We start from the raw sequence: 17,653 nt of genomic DNA on the forward strand, positions 1-17,653 counted from the left end.
CCAAGGCATAGCTTTGAGTTTGTTTTGCTTCTTCTCGCATAAACCGTAAGAGCTCTTTGTTCTACTTCTCGAGCTACTTGCTAGACTTCTTGGCAGCTCTTATGGTACTTCTTGGAGGTCTCGACCACCTTCTCACCAATGGCTTGGAGGGTTACATTGTCAGCATTTGCCTTTTTCAATGTGGCTTGTAGCTTGTCCCTTTCCGCAGCCAATTGTTCTAGTGCTCCTGATGTAGTATTGATGGCGGTCTTATGTATCTCAACTAAATCTTGCATGTACATAGTTCCTGTCTTGTCTGCCCCTATTGGATCTTCTGCACATAGTTGTTCGTAGGCGGACAGAGAGGCGTAACTCCTTGTGGCGAGCAATGTGTAATGGCCTCCATCTTCTATAGGTACGTGGACTCGGAAAAACATGAGGTAGGTAGTGGTTTGTCTGTGGTATCCTTCAGGGTGGTGAGGAGAGCGGTCACAAGCCTTTCATCTTTGCCGGTGCCATCTTTGCCATTGCTATAGGTGCCATGGACTTTCAAGGGGTTGTCAAACTCTTGTTCCAGTGGCTCTTTTGTTCCAATGATCTTCTCTTTTGCATTTCCCTTGGTGTCCTTAGGTCCACTGCCAGTTTCTGTAGTTGTTTCCTTTGTAGCACCAGCTGCTTTTGTAGTGAGCTGCACGAGATTGGACGTAGAGAAGCAGCTTCATTACCATCCGTAAAGGTGAGCTGCAGCTCATCAAGCTCTTTGTCCAAGGAGTTTGACATGCATCTCCCCCTATTCCGCCAGCGGAATAGGGGGAGATGCACGTCAAACTCCTTTGAGGAGTCACTAAGGTCACTAAGGTCCAAGGAGTTTGACATGCATCTCCCCCTATTCCGCCGGCAGAATAGGGGGAGATGCATGTCAAACTCCTAGTGATGGCCTGGAGCTGCTGGCAAGTTGGCACACTTCAAGCTTCTTGAACTATAAGAATCGGAGCTGCAGTTTGTTGTCCCAGTCTTTTGTTTACACATCTTCAGTCATGTTCTAGCCAGCCTCTGTGGCGAGGTCTTTTGAGCTCTTTATATCGAGTCTTTGTGAGTGTTTTTGCAATCATCTTTATGCCTTGTAATGCTATGAAAGCCCGTAGGGATGAGTAGCTATCTAAGTTCTTTTGAGTCTTTCCGCATATGAATACAAGTCGACTCTTATATCTGCATCTCTATGGGGGTTTCCATATTGTATGCATTATTACATGAGAGTGTTCCAATTAGATTTGTGATCAGGTTGCAAAAGCACAAACAATATGCTTGCATTTCTGTTAAGTGGTATCAGAGCCCCTTCAATCTCTTGGGCTTGTGAAGGTGTCAATAAGGGTCTATCGAGATGGAGAGCTGGTTCAAGTCCACCAAATCTGTTCTCGCACTTCTTGGAGGCTAGAACAAAATGGAGTTGGTGTATTTTCCACTATCTCTGCATTTTCATCTCCTTGTCGTGAGAGTTATCGGGGATGAGACTAGGCTAGATGTAGAGAGGGAGAGCTAGTCGGGGATGTGAGGCGAGGTAGGAAACGTAGCCAGAGCTTGCAGGAAAGCGAAGGCACTAAAGGGGGGCAAAGGAAGCTGCTGCTATTGCTGCGACCAATTCAAGCGATCTCCCCTATTCCGCTGGTGGAATATGGGAAGAGAGACATTATAAGGAATGTTCATTTTCTCTCCTTAGCTAAGTGATTGCTTCTTCCCACATTGTGAGTCTCTCTCTCCCCCGATTCAACCAGTGGAATAGGGGATTTGAATAGTGCCACTTGCCTCCTTCAAGGATGTTGAAGGTCAGTTGGTGAAAGGATTCTGGCCGTGGAGAGTGAGCTATGGGCATTGGATTTGATTTGTTCATAGAGTTGGAGCCTTGGAAGTTGTCCTGGCCTTGGTTTGTTGAAGCCACTAGAGGCTTGTATGGATGCGCCTCTCTTGAAGATGGCCGACTGCGCATTTGAAGAGTTGGGAGCTCTAGCATGCTTTTGATAAGGTCTTTGGCCTTGAAGGTATGTAGCACTGGAGAGGACATAGAGAGTCTTCCATTGAAGGTATGCAGCACTAGAAGAGGAGATAGAGAGTCTTCCATTTTGGGTTGAAAAAGCGTATCCCATTTTTGAGAGCTCTATCCCCCTTATTAAGAAGCCTCCTGATGTCACTCTCCCAGGATTGTATAGTTTTTGGAATGCACTTGATAGGAATCGTATAGTTTATTGAATTTATTTGATAAATTAAAACGTCTTTTTAATGAAAGGAATACATCTTTTGATGAAATGAATTTAAGAGAATGGAGACTGTTAGGTCTCTTTTTGCCATTAGTATCCTAAGATCTCAAGCATCCAAGCATCTAGAAGATCACTTGGAAGCTATGTCAAAGCTTCAAGTTGATGTATTAGGGGATTGCCATGATTTTGAAGAATGTTGAAGATCACTTGCATCTCAATCATCCAAGAATATTGAAGAATACTTCAATCTCATTGTGTCTTAAGCATCCAAGATTATTGAAGATCACATGGAAGCTTCAAGTGTATGGCCTCCCTACCCTATTCCGCCAGCAGAATATGGGGAGAGGTAACACTATATCACTTGGAGGCTACATCACATCTGGCTAGTGCATCTGATAATGTCCAACCGGGCTTCAAGTTATTCCCTATTCCGCCAGCAGAAGAGGGGAGAGGCAACACCATTTTAGTGTTCTTGCTTTCTTACACAACACTTTGTAATGAATGTGCCCTCTCTACTATGCAAACATTATGCATCCTTGATGCCCTCCCCACCCTATTCTGCTAGCGGAATAAGAGAAAGACTTCATTATGATATGGGAGAGACCTTGAATCTCTAACATCCAAGCATGTTGAAGATCACTTGGATGGTCATTCTTGGTGTATCAGCCACATGGATATGTGCAAGTGTATTCTTTTGTAGACATCTACAACTAGATCTAGACTATTGTAACTTCCCATTGCTTCAAATGCTCCAACTTGAAAATCTTTACTTTCATAATTCTCTAGTTGCTATGTGAATAGTTATTCCTAACTTTACTTCAATCACTATATACAAGTTGTTATTTTGGATATTGGAGATTTGAATTTTTGGGGGGAATGGGACAGAGGTCCTAGCTCTTTAGGATTTTCTCCTTTTGTTATTTCAATTTAGGTGGAATAGGGGGATTGTGCATTAGTTTTTTCTCACACTATGGTTGCTCTTTGATGTTCTTACGCTCCTATGTTAATACCTAGTCATGACTTTCTTGAATCTCTCTTTCCAAAGTGTTGGTTTGAATATTGGAAACTGAATTGTTTGTGGTATCAGCCCAAGCTCCAAGATCACCAGGTATTTCTCTTTTGGTTAGTTGCATTCTTTGATTCATTGTTCATTCAATGGCTTGCTTTTCCTCAAAGTACAATAAAAAATGAATGGTGCTTGAGATCTAATATCCACTTTTCTTTTATGTATGCTAGAAGTCATGACTAGGTCAGGAAAGAGAAAATCTCCAATAGGTGGACAGGCTGCTGGTAAGAAGAAAAAGACTGCAAAAAAGAAGGAGCAAGCACCAACAACACCATCCCCCACATCTGCTGACACACAAGCCAAATCTCCAAATGCAGAGGAGGTTGAAGAGATGTTGGTGGAGAAAGACTCTGCTAGCAAGAAGGATAGTGGAAAGGCTAAGGTTGATACGGAAGGTGATGAATTTGTCCCTAAATCAATGGATAGCAATGTTGGAAGTGATTTTCTTGAGTCCATAACTGTCAATAGAGGAATGGTACCTCCCCGTATCCCTTTGTGCAGATTACTTATTAACCCTAAGTGAGACAACTTAGGAATGACCTCTCCATTCTCAAGAGAGCATTTGAGATGGAGGGATATGTTCCTACAAAGGGGTCAGGACTTTATTATTTCAGTTGGGATGTCTGATGGGACAACCAAAGAGGTGGATGATGAGATAAGAGCTTCATGGGATAAGCATTGGCATGCTGTGAATGATGAGTTTGAGCATGAGCTTCAATAGACTCCTGCATGGGAATTCTTGTCCTACAAGATGTTATATGTGTGGTAGGGAAACCATCGAACTGCCTCATGGATGGAGAGCATTGGGGAGGTCTTTGTTAATAACAAGGCAAGGCATATCACGATTCATGCACATATTATAGCTCCAGAGCCTGCTGACAATGAGTTGAGGTTGATTGCATCTTTACAAAGGTTTAACTTGTGAGAATCATCTTTCTTTCTTCCACTAGTTGTTTCAAGAACATATTTCTATTATCAACTTTAATGCTAAAATAGATTCCATTGTCCAGATTGAATGAGGAGGCAATTGTCACAACAAATCTTAAAGATTACTTGTATCATACAAGTACACTTGTTAGTTGTGATGCACAAGTATTTCTAGAGGATTTCACAGAAGAAGAAAAGAAAAATATTGAGGTTGTACAGCAAAAGGAGATTGGTCAAGGAAGAAGGGTTTGGTATCCCCTCACATAGGCTATTCTTGGTCGCATGGTTTATGTTGTGAGTTCTTATACTTTCTACCTCATGCTTTCTTTCCTTCTGCTTTTGCTTCATCACTTCCTCTATATAGCTTGAATTATAGCTTTGCTGCATACTTGCTTTTGTAGGGCAAGTGGAAATCTGATTTTGAAGCAGCTTGTAAGAAGTTGCCTCCTGGAATGGATAAAGATGAAAGAGTTGTTAAAATAGTTGGTATTAAAAGAACAGTCACTCAAACATACAGGAGAAAGGTGCATGGGGTGAGTGTGCATTTTCCTTTGTCTAGTATTACTAAGCATTGCTTTCAAATGTCATGCTGAATTTCTTTTGTGTGGTTTTCACAGATTTTGTTAATAATAAATCCTGCACATGGCAAAGATTGGTTTCACAAATTATGGTCCTTGCCATATGAAGACACAACTGCTAAAATTATACTAGACAAGTTGTATCAAGTGGCCATTGCTTCTTGCAGCAAGGCTAGGCAGCTTTCATTATTATCTTTACTTGGGTCTGATTTGAATTTAAAGAATAGTTATGGAATGCCATCAAGTGACCATGCCTTCATTGGGTGGCTTGCAAAGGAAGTTTTTATAGACCAAGTTCTTGAAGAGTGTCATAGGTTGTTGTCACAGGTTCAGGCTTCCTTTGTTGGTGTTTCTCCTTTGGAGTTGCTAGAGCATCCTACACTATGCGAATATTTTGAGGATATTGTGGCAAGACATTAGAGTGATTTGTATGAGCCTTTTGCATCCTTCATGTCTGTGGCTACCATGCCTGCAAAACAGGTTGACCTTGTGAATGCAAGCAAAAGAGTTGTTTATAGGTAAGCATTCATATTTCATTGCCTCATTCTTGAATTTCTATTTCATAGTCTTCTTATGCTTTCAACTGCCTGGGTTTTGAATAGGTTTATTCTTCATTTGCTGGAAACAAAAAAGATACAGACCATTCCATCTATTTACAAGGCATATTGCATATACACACATAAAGTCTTTCGTGAGGACATGACTGCAAAAGGAAATATAAGGCTTTCAGAGTGGGAGAGAAAGCATTGTCCATGGTGGATAGAGATGAGTAGTGGAAAGTGTGTGGAGGAGGAGGCATTAATGCTAGAGAGGCATATTTCTCATGTTGGTTATTTATGTGCCTCTTGTTCTTAACTAGTTTTTTGTGATTGACTTGCTCCATGGGTTTCTTGATAAGGCATTCGAAAGGTCAATGTAAATTTGATTCTGGATCCTCTGGAGACATGACGGAGGAGTAGCGTAAAAATATGGAGGAGCAACAAAAGATGTTGGTGGAGAAACAAAAGGAAAATGTAGGGAATCCTGATCCTGCAAAACCAAGGAGAAGGAAGAATACCGACTTGGATGGAGATGGTAAGCTGCAAAATCTTTGTTGAGGTTTTCCAATTCCTTTTAGTCTAGTATTGTCATTTGATATGCATTATGTTTGCAGATACTCCAGAAGTTGATGACTTTGGAATAGTGAGAAAGCCTTTCTCCATTGAATTTATTTGGGTTCCACTGTCTTTTCTACCACGTTGGAAACATCCCCTCATACCTAGGAGTTGGGTAAAAGTATGGGAGTTTGACTATATCAAATTGGGCAAAGAGATAGTGTAATCACAGCTTGCAGATGGATATCAAGAATTACGCTACAGGTGGTAAAGGAGAGGTTCCACCTTGGAATGTTATCATAGAAGATCATATCTCCTCTTCCTTGGCCGTTGCTGCAGCTGTGATGGATGATAATGGGTGAACATTGGTTTTCTGTTCTCCATCTACTCTGCCTAATGTGGAGCGCTATGCAGTAAGATTAAAAATGGAGGTGGCTTGCAGGTAAATTTATTTGTGTTGAATACTTCATGAAGTCTTGCGGGTTATAGGCTAGGGTCTGATTCTGGTACATATTGTTTTGTTTCAAGCAGATGGATAGTACAAAGCATGGAACCTCAAGGCATTTTAGACACACTTGGGATTGGTGTGAAGGTGAGTCTTCAGATGTATGTTTGCTTCTACTTCTATATCATAAATCACATAGAAATTGACTCATGCTTTTTTGAATAGTCTTATGTTTTCCATGCTATGGCTATGAGGAGGATAGGACAAAGACCCACATTTAACATGCAATCAGCAAAGGGTGTGGCCTCCATGATGAGGATGAGTTTAGATGGCAACTTGCTTTCACATTACTTGCCTTTAGTCCACCGTTCCAAAAGAGTTGGCAAGGGAGGTGCATGGTGTGGATCTCTTGAGAAGAGTCCTGCATTGATACTTATGTTCTTGGAGATGTTGTGTCCTCCAAATGGTTCCATTCTTGAGATGGGGGCAGGGACAGGACCAGGATTGAGGGCTGCACTCCACTCTGGTCACCCTTGCTTGGCAATAGACAATGAACTAGAGATATGTACTGGACTACGTCTAGGAGTGGTGGATGCTATTTATGCAGGTGTGGGATCGTCTACACAATAGCATATGCTCATAGACGTCGATGCCGAGGAGGAAGAAATCAATGTTGTTGTGCCATTGGAGTAGTGAGTAAAAAATGTTGTTCTTTATTTTGAATGAATACCTTTCATTTACACATGTAAGGGAGTTCAAGAGTTTCATTTTGAAGTGAACTGCCAACTTATGCAGAGAGTATGGCCATGCGCATGGAAAGGAACGACAAATCATATAACTATGAGTTGAGGGAGAAGAGGAGACGATGGACTTTATTTGTGGATGACTCTGCCGATGAGAATTAGTTTATGGTTATACTTTATGGTCTACTAGACATTGGTGCTATCTCACATACACGATATTTATTTTTGGCTATCATTTTGATTCTGAAATTTTGTGACATTATGCGTACGAGACAATAGTTTGGAAAACTTTTTTTGGGTGCACTCTAGTTTATTAATGCGCAAGTAAAATCTACATTGGAGGTACATATTGTTTTGGCTTTTGGAAACAATCTCGAGCTTCTATTTTGTTGGTTGGCATTATTATTTAATGTAAGATTCTATGATATGCATTCCTTCTCCTTCATACGTTGTCACTCTTACTTGTTATATTACCAGCATCTGGTAAACTTGTTGCATGTGGTTTGTAAAATATCACTTGGTGGCTTGTAAACATATAGATGAGCAAGCTGAAGTGCACACGTACATTTATTGGTTGGATTGGTTCATTGAAATTAAAAATTTAAATTACGCTTGTGGGTTACAATTTTTAGTGTGGAATCTTGAATTCATGATCTGGATTTTAATGTTTTTTCAATTAGGAATATATTGGGCAAAACTTCCACATCTAGTAAAAGTTTCATGCAATATGCTCAAACCTTGTTCATGGATGGAATCACATACATGAATGGCCAACTTAAAGAAACAGTCTACTTTGGGTGTGAGGAGAATAGAGAAAAAAAATAATGAATTTAAAAATATGAATGTTTCGAAAGATAATGTATCATTCTAGGGGGGTTGCAAATGACCTTGACCTGTTTTAACATTTTCTTTAAATACTATACATGGAAAGTTTGTGCTGTTAGAATTGAATAAATATAGTTGGTATTTAACATATGCCACCATAATAGTGTTCCAATATGATTCCTTGAATGAATATACATTAAAAAATGTTGCAAAAAGGCTCGCTCGGACTTCTCCGCTCGTGGTTTTCTGCTCGGATACCTGTAAAACCCAAATATGTATGGATTTCCTTTAAGAATTTCAAATATGCAAGGGAAAATATGAAAATTTCATGTCCCCCCTCTCACAAAATATAAGGTATATACCTTGAAAAATATGCAAGATTTTAAGATTTGTACATATTTTTCATAATATGTGAGGCCCAAGGGGGGGGGTCATTTGGATGGGGGGGGTAAAACAAAAAATACACTAAAATATGAAAACCCATCTCCTTTCAAATTAATGTAACTTTTTCATGTTTTACCCAAATTTCAAAGTGTAAAGACATATTTGAAGCTCTTTTAGTATAGAACACGACCATGTTAATTTAAATGATTTCTACTCATGGCATATTGTTAAATTTATCTCATACTCAAGATTTTGATAGGTTTTCTTACTAAAGGGAGTTGGCACCCCAGGGCTTAGCCATGGTAATGAAGTGGTCAAAAGGATAGACCATGGAGCTGTAACATTCATTTTTTCAATCTTTGATAATCTATTGGTTCCTTTAAATGTTTCTTTTGAACAACCTTTGATGTACAATCATGTTTAGTGTAAGCTTGGTTACAGGTGTTTTAAAAGCAAGAATACAACCACGGTATAGTTTATGATGTTTTTAAAGCTTGCCATCTCTACCTAAAATATCTCAACAAGCCTTTCCTCCTCCATCAAAATTTCTATTTATAGCTTTCAATTCAATTCAATTCATATCTTCAAAAATGTTGAATCTCTTGGTCGGCTTTGGATGGGCGTTCCTGACTGCGATGATAACAAGCAGTCGAGGGTGACACCTGCAGTCCCAAGGTGAAGTTATGTCTTTACTAACATCTCCTCTCTTGGATGGATGCAGGTAACAATCATGGACGGTGGAATTCTTCTCATCCCAGTCGCTAAGGATCCATCGTATTGGAGATGTATTTTTTGTATTAATAGAAGTTATATTTCAAATAATTGCAAATTCAGTTCTCTATAAACGAGGACAGAACCACTACCTATTTGCAGGAGTGAATTCTTAGTGCTAACACACATGCACGTGCACGTGCATGCGCACATGAGTGCAGACACAAACGCGCAATGGGAGGTATAGAGACTAAAATAGGATGAACAAAGTACTGAAGAGAGACTCGAATGGGAACTACAGAGGCTAAAATGGAATGAAAAAGGTTACAACAGGAGGTGCAGAGGCTAAAGTCGAATGGGAACTACAGAGGCTAAAATGGAATGAAAAAGGTTACAACAGCAAGAAAGGCTAAAATAGAATAGGCAGAGCTGAAATGGGAGGTATACTAGGAGCTCCCAACTGGACGTTTGTGGCTGGCTTGGACGTCACATGTCGGAATCCATGGCATTGTAGAGCCAACAACGTAATTGGTGCTTCTGCTCTGCTTCACCGATTTGTGGTTGGTCTTCTGCGCTGCAGCAGCTGTGAAGAGCAAGTATGCGAAGGTGGCCGTTGTATGTTCTAGTGAGCTTTGTGGATTTTCTTCCGTCAGTCACATTAGAGAGCATTTACCACACTTGGTCACGGGACCCTCTTCCATTGCTATATCATAAGCGTGGAAATCTCTCCCGAAAGCCAATGCTTGCCAAAAGTCTGCGCCCGCATGAGGACTTCTCCCTCTTCATCACGGACTGCGTTTACTGTCCGTCAAAGGTGTCAATGGTCACGTTACTCCTTGCCTTCCTTCAAGAATTCGTTGACGATGTTGATCACTATCATGAGGCCCCAGGCCTACCAGTCAGCACCTCTTGTGCTCACACCTTCTCCAGCGTATCTAATTCCTCGTTCCCATACCTCAATTTGCCACACCGATCACACATTTGCGTAGATCAACGACCAGGCAGCGCAATACGGGTTTCCATCAATTTGATGCTATTTTTGGTTGCCTCCGCATTGGTTGCTGTCGAAGGAGCTTTGCGTTGGAGCTTTCTTGTGGATTCGAGTCGTTTGGTCAGGTTGTCTTGAATGTCGTGGAGGACAGGGTATTGCTTCGTATGTCCTGGAAGATCTCCATGCCCCCCTCATTCGGAACCGTTGGTTTAGGCTCCCTCAATTTGGTTTACCCGGATTCTGTTAAAGTGGTTGTTGGCGAAGGGAATCGTCACTACATTTTCGGTTTTCCGTGGAGGAAGGCAAGTACAGGTTGGACACTAAATCGTTTTCACACCAAGAGGCATAGGATTGCGTTTACGAAAACTTAATTCTCGAACACAAGTCTCCGTAGTTCTGGACCGCTTCACGTGCGTCGCTTACAACTATACTAAAACCACTAGGAAAAGCATGGGCGCAAATGATCACATCCCAAACGAGAAGCATTCTTATTGTTCTCTCAGTTCTCCTTCCACCTCGTCAATCAAGCCATCTCGATCACAAGCCTGCAAAAGTAGGAATTTCTTTCTGTTATGCGGGCACGTGAATATTCTCTTCTCAAAGCCAAATACTCTCTTCTCTTAATCACGTGAATATTTCCACCCCGAGCTTTGTATCCTCCCTGCCGACGCGCAAGATTTAACTACTTTTTCTCGTCCCGCCTTCCTCTACACAGTCTATCCTCTTATTGCTCTTAATATTTCCAAACCCAAATCAAGCACACTTTATTTTCGTCTCTTTTTTGGTCCTGTTTTTCTCCACTGCAGAAATCATTGAGCAATCCGAAGCACGAAGCCCTTTATCTCAATCGCGCCATGACAAAATTCACTCGCCCAAGACCACTTCTAGGCACGACCAACATCCAGAGCATATGTGGCACGTGCAAAGTCCAAATCTGTCCACGCTACCGGGGGTATTTTTGCTTGTCTTTTTTTCGGGGGTTGATATCGTCATTTCCTCCCCTCGGTCAAGCGATAGTTTTTCAAATGCTTCTTGGAATAACTTAGCCTCTTGATTTTAGATATCCTTATAGACACGTGTGTCCAGAAGAAGCCTCGGGTAGTGGGGCGGGACTGGAAAACTTCAATCCAACAGAAGGTAGAGTTTTACTGAAAGACCCCGCTTTGCCAACACACCTTCCTCATTATCCCACTCTGTTAGTTTCTTCTGCATTAAAGGCCGTGCCCCACCGATGAGAGACGCAATATGAGCTCTTGCGCAACAAGGAGTCATCTAAGCATCTGGAACTTGTGTCATAGAGACGTCCATCCTTCCGGCCCAAACAACAAAGAGCTTTCCACTAGACCTAGCTCGATCCAAAGTAGGTGGTGTTAAGAAGGATTCCAAAGATTGCATTCATTGCGGTTGCCAAGCAGGCGTGTGCCAAAGGTATGGCCCTACTTTCCCCCTAAAGAAATTGTCTTGTGTAATATGTTCAAGTCATTCTTATTGTGTGTCTCTTTTCCAGTTCGTCAGATCGTCTGAGAAAAGGATGCGAGCTTAGGCTGAATTGCCAAATTAAATATTACGTAAGGCCTCCGATTGTGGAGGAGCAGGGCGACTCTGATGTTACCAACCATTAGTTTTGTACTAAATTTAGAAAGATTTACTTTGAAAAACATGGGTTTCTTTTATGTGCTTGTTATGGTCGAACGCACACCCAGATATCTTGCAGAAAACCTCAAGTTTTGTTTATAAACTATAGCCACGTCACATTTAATGCAATTTGTTAGAAAGTATGCTTGGTTTTCCAAACTAGAATGAAGTTATTTTAAATTAGTTTGCATTTGGTACTTGTGCTGCTTTGCTTTGCACCATAGTAAATAAGGATTTATCGTGGCTCACGAGCCACATTCTTTATTCACTTGATTATACTCTTCCATGGAGACCTTAAGCTTCCTTGCAGCATTTACTATGCGATTACTTTTGAATATACATTTTGGGTGTGATTTCTTATGTTGGTAAGAACATATGCTTATTGCATTTAAATTTTGGGTGTTCCCTTTCTTATAATATGATATCACTAGCGCTCTTTCTTTTTTGATGGGTAACATTTACAATGGAAGTGCATTTAATGAAGTTAGACAAGCATACTATACCTAATTGCTTTGTTTTCAAAGCAAACTTGTTTGTGTTACGCATCTTTAAGTAGGACTTATAAGGAGCAACAACTTTCGTGCTTGCAAACTTGTAAATTATAAGATTGCAAAGCCCTAGTGCTCACAACCTTTGTCTTTAAATAGGTTTTGCAGTCTAAGTACATTACGTTCTCTTGGTTCATTATGAGGACCATGTTAGGTTTGGTTTCTGTGTTTTCACTTGCAAGTTCAAAGAAAAGAAGGCATTCTATTTAGCAACGTGTCATCTTTCACCATCGCCTTGTAGAGTAAAGCCAAAGGCAAATCAGTGGGCGAAGACAACATAGGACTACAAAAAGAGTAATTTTAAAGGTAAATTGTACAACATAAAAAATATCAAATACATGTGAATACTTCTCACCCAAATCACAACGAAATTTTTTAGGGAGTTCAGACATTGGGGCCATGAAAAGAGCATTTGCAACAATGATGTGGACTCCCCAAATCCCATCGAAGACCTCTTTCTTCCAAATGATGGAAGCGGGCCTAGTAGGCCCGATGTTCATGCCGGCATCAATCCTATCAATCCAAATGCACTGCCAACCTTTGTAAATAAGTGCATTGTCCGAGTTTGTATCACATCACTTTGCCTTTGAAGGAAGGGTTTTGGCAAAGTATGGTACATTCAAAGCAAAAGATGTGCCATATTCTATATACATGCGCATAGACCTCATTGATTATGCATGCTCAAAGACCATTACACTACTCGTCCCATATGCATATGTTTTGGATTTCAAGGAAGTTTTCCAAGTTGATTGTTTTTATAGAATTGAGGGTCCTACCATTAGCAAACGAGGCTATGGTGAGGGTGGCATGTCCCTCACATGTCCTCTTTCTCTTTGCGTATTGATGCAACCACAACAGTTCTGAAGGGTGAACCTTTTGATGGGGCCATATCCTTTGTTCAGGATACAATCATACATTTCTGTACACCCTGGGCTGCAAACCAAATGGAGAACTTGTGTGCACCTTTCACGTCAGTCATTGACACACACTGGCATTTGTGATTATGAAAGTCGAGCTCGAAGGACCGCTTACTACCGATCAAATCATTATCGTCGATGGACCAAACCCAGAGGACCGAGCAACGGTAACAACCTTGTGTCCAACCTAAGAGCGTCTTTCTTTGGACTTTTGTACTGTCTCTCCTTTTTTAAATTGCTTCTCCATACAACAGTTGTTCATGTCCGAAAGGAGGCACACCCTCGCTCGACTAGTGGACGAGTTAGTTGATGAAGGCATCGTGATGTATGTTGTCAATAATATTTCATACATGCATGCAAGGCATGCGTTGGGAGTATTTGACTTCACTATCTTGGGGGCATTGCCATAAGGGAATCTCTGTACCACATTGCATGATGCCTCATACGTCAAGTCTCCCAACTGGGTTATGGAAAGGAGGTACGTTTTCCTTTCTTTTCACCAGGTTCATGCCTTAGGAAACCTTGACATTCTAACAAGCATGTATGCTTTGCTTCAGGTGCATGGCATCTTCACTTTGTGAGTCTCAACAACCTTTTAGTTGAGTTCCATTGTGAGGCCTGATGCGACCCTACTGTTACAGTTGTGATAGTATCTAGACTATTTCATAGTTCCCTTCTTTGAAGGGCTTCGTTGTCTTATGTGATGCTTCATAGGTTGCCGTGCAAGTATGTGGCACACACGTAGATGAGATTTTGGGCCTTCACTGCTCATTTTTGGAGTTTCGTAGTCAGAGCATTGTTGCCACACATTGTATGTTACTTGAAAAGGGGCTTTGGAATCACGACTTTGCAATTTAAAATCCTTTGCCCACATAGAACAATGGTTATGTACCTACACCCCTTGGATAGGCATTGCCACCCTTAAACCAAGAAGAAATTTATATAATTGTTGTATACCATATTGTTTTCATGAATGTGGGGTATTTGGACACAATGGTTTGAATTAAACATTCATAGTTGACATTTTGATACTCAAACTCTTCTTACTATAAAAAACATAGGGTTTATGGACACAAACTTATGTGTAGCTTTCTTTCCTTTGCTACATTCGAACTTGGCACTTAGAGATCTAGATCTACCACTTCGCTTTGTTTGCTTGGATTCTTGTTATTTTTTAAGCAATATGCAAATCTTATGTGGTACACTGTGCTTGTATTTGAATCATATTTGAACATAATCTATAGAAGCTCGCACTATACATCAAACACTCTCTTCTACTACCTTTCCAACTTCCTACCTTTGTTCCAATCTATACTTCCCTCTTTCACCCTTGCGCAAGCTACAAGATTTTGTGTACATAGCATGCTGCTCACTTGGCAAAAACTTTCGGTCAATCTTCTACATTGATGGACACAAGAATTGACTTGAACTCTATTGCGCTACCTTTCAAAGTTCCCACATTTTCCCTCTTCCACCCTTGCACAAACTGCAAGATTGTGTGTGCGTAGTGTGCTCCTCGCTTGTGGCAAAAACCGAGCAAAAACCTTTCAGTTGGTCTTCCACATTGAGGGATTCAAGCATTGGCTTTAACTGTTTCACGCTACCGTTCCAAGGTCCTACCTTTCTTCCAATCTATACTTCCCTCTTCGCCCTCCACACAACTTGCAAGATTGTGTACACGTGGCCTACTGCTCGCCTATGGCAAGACCTTCCGATTGTTCTCTTGTAATGATGGATTCAAGAATTGACTTGAAGTCTTTCAATGTCGACTGGGACAAAGATTTCATTAGCAAAAAGCCCAAACAATACCGACTTGCTTCCTTGTTTGGTAGCTCTCTATCTTACGTACACATACGATATAATGTTCATAACGCTTGCACCCAATATTGTCTGCACCAGCATTGCCAATCCTGCAACCAGATTGACGAGGCAACATGACGCTAGTCCACAATATGACTCATTAAACATTGTGCCATTTAAATATTGTTGGATTGACCTCATGCCACTTGAAAGTTATGTTAAAGCATTTAGATGGTATTACAAATGTTTGTTGGAACTTGGAAAGCATTAAAATGGCTTGCAACTTGTAAGTTCTTATATAAGTGACACTAGCTATTGCACTAGTGTGAGTGAAATACCAACATTCATCAATAGAGCATAATGTTGCACATGGATGATCGTGGTGTAGATAGATGCCTACTCGGGAGAGAGAGAACATGGGAAAAGGAAAATTTTCATCCCACGCGTATTTCAATAGGTAGATTACCATGTTCATAATCATCCAATTATGTCGAGAGGGGCAAGACAATTGGATGATTTCTCTCTCTTTATGTCTAGCAACCTTGCATGAAGTACTCACATCTATTGGACTCAACCATTGTAGCTCTCTTGGAGAGGTAGAGAACACTTTGGAGAGACATTGATTGTTTACAGAATTAGCTAAAATTTATTTGGATGGCACGCCAATACTTTATGCTTGAGTGTGTAGGGTCTTCATTAAGTTTTATAGAAAACTTGATAGGATATCTCCACATACTAGTTTGAAATGTAAAACTTCTAATGAAGGATACACTTGAAGGGAGGGGTTGTGTTAAATTTGATGCCTATGTGTGGTTGAGGTGGGAGGGGTTGCCTGCATTCAAACTAGGAGATGTAAAGCTATTTGTAAGGCTAAGAGTTAGTACTTATAGACATGCCGAACTACCTTTGCAGGCAGGTTTGATAGGTAGGGAATAGCCCCCATGGATGCATCAATCGCATCTTGACTATCTGGAGTACACTCTAGTGACGACAGATTGGGGTGTACCCCTGATACCTCTGTTCAAAGATGTGCGCCAATGTGGAGGTGTGCGATTTGGCAAAGCTGATTGGATGGGCATGAAATTCAGAATCCTTTTCATCCGTAGTCTGATTTGGTTGGCGCTGTATATTTGTAGCGTGATGTAAAGCAACAAGTGGTTCAACCAGTATATGTAGTTTGTGCCAGATGTTATTGTTTCATTTTTTACGTTGGTCCATATTTGGTCAATTGTCATTCCATGTATTGTTGTTGCCGACGTTATCATTTGCTTCATCTCGTAGGCTTCCATCAATTCTCTCAGCCTTACAATAGGTCCTGATTTTGTGTTGTAGTCGATGTTGAAGTCGACCACAATGTATGTTGTTGTTTGTTGTGGTATCTAGTTGAACATTTCTTGGATGATCTCTATGAGGTTTTGTGTTTTTTATCTTGGCGATTTGTATGTGTTAATAATAGCCACTTTTTTGTTTGTTGCTATTTGGAAGATTGTGAGGAGGCTTTTGCAACCTTGTTCATCTATTTTTAAGTGTTAGAGGAAATGGAGTTCTTGTTTGAAATATGTGGCCAGCCCTAGGCCCGATGTTGTTGTGAATCTATTGAAGGAAGGTATCTCTGGTGCTTCGTACAGTTGCGTGTGTGTTTCTTGGAAGCACAAGACTATTGCTTAGAGGATGCTTTGTGATTTTACAATGTCTTCCTTGCATGTTACAAAAACTAAAATCAAATATGATTACAAATTCAAGATCTATCAAAACCATAGAAACCCAAAACAAGGAAACAAGTGGGGAAGAGGAGCAAGAGAGAGCGACACTGCATGGGGTGATAACTTTGTGGTTCAAAAGAGATTCCTTGCAAAGCCTCTCTTTCATAGTGACCTCATCATATGCAATTGAAGTTGGAATATATTGATCCAGCCACTCAAAAGAATCGGCACATACCCTTTGACCAAGTTAGCATGGGTCGTTTTTGTCAATTGCAATTATAGCATTTATTTTCGAAGGATCTTTGATAACGTTTGCATACAAACTCAAAACCTAGTGAACAAGTAGTCGAAACAATCAGAAAGAACATTCTGAGAATGACTATGTTGTCAGATTGCAAAAACTCATGTTTCTTTCCTCCGACAGTCAGGTTAGCTAGGCTGTGATACCACTGTTACGAAAACTGAAATCAAACATGTAGCTTTATTTAGATTTCTGTAGTCAACACATATTTTAAGTTTTCCAATCTTTTCCAAAGCTATGACAATTAGGAAAAACTAGGGAACCTCATCAAATGGGTAGATGAATCCCACTTTTAGAAGCTTGTCTATCACTTCTTTGATAAATTATTTAGCATAATTGGTACTCATACCATATCTTTATTTCACAATCAAAATGACATGTTTGTTTAGATTTATCTTGTGCTGATAGAATTAGGGATCAACTTCCTTAATATCAGTGTATTGCCATGCAAATATCTCCTTATCTCAACAAATAAAGTGGCAAATGATAGCTTACCTGGGTTAGGCATATTTTTCCCAGGGTCAACCAAGTGATAAGGTTGGTTAACTAGATTGACACACAGTAGTCGTCTATCATTTGGTTTGGTCACCACACAGGAGGGTAAGGTCAAATATCTGCCACATGGTAGATGTGACACATAATCACCTTTTGCCACATCATCACATAGTGCCAAGTTAGCCCTAACTACCACCTCAGTAGAGCCACATGGCACATACTCCAGCCAGGCACACTTGCCTCTTCACAGGCACACCTA

The sequence above is a fragment of the Dipteris shenzhenensis genome, chromosome 16 (assembly GCF_047967505.1).
Source record: "Dipteris shenzhenensis isolate YYH24624 ecotype China chromosome 16, Dip_SZ_1.0, whole genome shotgun sequence".
NCBI classification, from domain to species: domain Eukaryota; kingdom Viridiplantae; phylum Streptophyta; class Polypodiopsida; order Gleicheniales; family Dipteridaceae; genus Dipteris; species Dipteris shenzhenensis.